General features: G+C 39.0%; 1 protein-coding gene across 1 annotated transcript in view; it reads left to right on the top strand.

Moving 5' to 3' along the window:
* Nucleotides 1–2,500, top strand: part of ankrd1a (ankyrin repeat domain 1a (cardiac muscle)) — a 180,486-nt gene that overhangs the window by 160,432 nt on the left and 17,554 nt on the right. The window lies entirely within an intron of this gene.

The raw sequence follows: 2,500 nt of genomic DNA, 5'->3' as shown, positions 1-2,500 counted from the left end.
CTTCTCTAGCTCTTGTTTAACCGTAAAACCGAAATAAAGTAACAATAAAACGCCCAAAAACGTCAAAATCCGCCTGAAAACCGTACATTTTCGCCCAAAATCCACCTATAACCGATTTTTTTCGCGCACGCTCGGCCCTTGGGTGTTTTCATATTTTCTAATTTGGCCCCCTTTGAAAAAAGTTTGGACACCACTGCATTAGCATCTTTCCGGCTGTCATCAAATTATTTGTTTAGGAATGCGACAAAAACTAAAGAATCTCCATGAATTCAATGCTTCATGGGGTGTGTAATTGATAGAAAATAAGTAATGTTTTAGTTGAACTACTCCCTTAACCTTATTTCTGGAAGAACACAGGACACTTATGACATTGTTATTGACTATTTGAAATATATGATTTGACCCTGAATATCCACAGGCTGAAGAACTAGACATAGCTAATGTTCTCAACACTTTTATTTATTATAATATCCATACACATCCACACGGAAATATCGTTTACAAACATTAGCATTTCTATAATGTGCCGTGCAACGTTTTGCATGTGTGGCGCCCCCCTTTGGGCAGAAGTGAACGTTGTTTTGGAGGTGCGCTCTATTAGAGGCCCGTCAACATAGCAGTTTTGATTGATTGATTGATTGATTGAATATTTTATTTTATTGATTTTTACTGTTAGGATTTAGAAGACCATTTGTAGAATATATATTGAAAGATTTGCACAGATTTGCAAAAAATAAATAAATAGCAGATCTACAAGCTAAGTGCCGCACTACGAGCTTGTATATCTGCTATTTTTGAATAGCCAAATAAATCTAAAGTGACACAGATGCGTCCCTGGATTGGGAATGTGTGTAATGTGTAAATGTGTGAGCGCACATATTATTTGGGGGTCAGTGATCTCACACTATACTGTGTGTCACTGACAGTCAGTGGTGACGATCAGATGTACAGGCGGTGGTGACAGTCAGTCACCAGTGTCAAATGTCATCAGTGGTGATATCAGTAACAAAGCTTACTTTAGTATCTGTACTTTAACTTGATTATTTTTATTGTTTTGGATACTCTTGATGACTTCCACTCCACTGCATTTCAAAGACAACTGGTGTACTGTTGAAGGGAAAGGGCCCATTATGAATTAACCACTTCAATTGTAGTGAAAATAACAAAAAGTGCTATTTTCACTACTAAGACTATAGTCTCAATTTCAATACAGCAATGTGTATTACAGCAAGAAAATGTAGTTTGTAATTTGTACTTCTGAGTACTTAAGTGTAAGAATTTTCAAAAGCAAGTGCTTATCTATAGTACTTTATAGTAGTATTTATACAAGTATACATTTGACAAAGCAACTTTCACTTGTAGTGGAGTAATATTTGACCAGGATTATCTATACTGAGTATAATATAATAATACAATAAGTGCTGGAGTTGAGTATTTTTTTGTCACCACTGTTAATCAAATGCAAAACAAAGCAGAATTTGAAAACATATTGATGCTAGAGACTGACCTAGACCAAAGGGTTCACATTTGAACTGGGGACCACCCAAAATAATCAGATTTGAACTGGGGACCACCCAAAATAATCACATTTGAACTGGGGACCACCCAAAATAATCAGATTTGAACTGGGGACCCCCCACCAAGGCAAGCACTGTGTGGGGGGTTCCAAGGGCAAGCACTTGGAATTGTAGGAGTTGAGGCGTTACATTTATATTAATTTATTTATAAATATTGTGAAAATAGTCGATGTGGCCGATGATGTTTGACAATTTTTGATAGTATAGTTAATTTATTTTTGATTTAATTTTATAGTAGTTTCAATGTAGAGATTTTTATTTTGCTAGTATATTGTTTAGACTGATGCTATAGGTACTTGCGTCTCTTATTTATGTGTTTATCTTGCCTACTAAGTCACTCTGGATAAGAGCGTCTGATAAATGCCTACATTGTAAATCGTTCTTCTAAAAAGGGAAATATTATTTGCGGTCAGTGAGCTCACTCTACTTACTGTCACTATACTGACTATCAGGTGATACCAAGCAGTGGTGACAGTACATGACTGTCACCTACTGAATGACACATTCTGTCTGTCTGTCTGTCTGTCTGTCTGTCTGTCTGTCTGTCTGTCTGTCTGTCTGTCTGTCTGTCTGTCTGTCTGTCTGTCTGTCTGCCTGCCTGCCTGCCTGCCTGTCTGTCTGTCTGTCTGTCTGTCTGTCTGTCTGTCTGTCTGTCTGTCTGTCTGTCTGCCTGCCTGCCTGCCTGCCTGCCTGCCTGCCTGCCTGCCTGTCTGTCTGTCTGTCACCATGCTGTCTGTCTGTCTGTCTGTCTGTCTGTCTGTCTGTCTGTCTGTCTGTCTGTCTGTCTGTCTGTCTGTCTGTCTGTCTGTCTGTCTGTCTGTCTGTCTGTCTGTCTGTCTGTCTGTCTGTCTGTCTGTCTGTCTGTCTGTCTGTCTGTCTGTCACCATGCTGTCTGTCTGTCTGTCTGTCTGTCTGTCTGTCTG

Source organism: Gymnoscopelus braueri (assembly GCF_963280865.1).
Source record: "Gymnoscopelus braueri genome assembly, chromosome: 14".
Taxonomy (NCBI): domain Eukaryota; kingdom Metazoa; phylum Chordata; class Actinopteri; order Myctophiformes; family Myctophidae; genus Gymnoscopelus; species Gymnoscopelus braueri.
The sequence above is the reverse complement of the archived record's forward strand: the minus strand, read 5'-3'. Positions and strand labels throughout refer to the sequence as shown.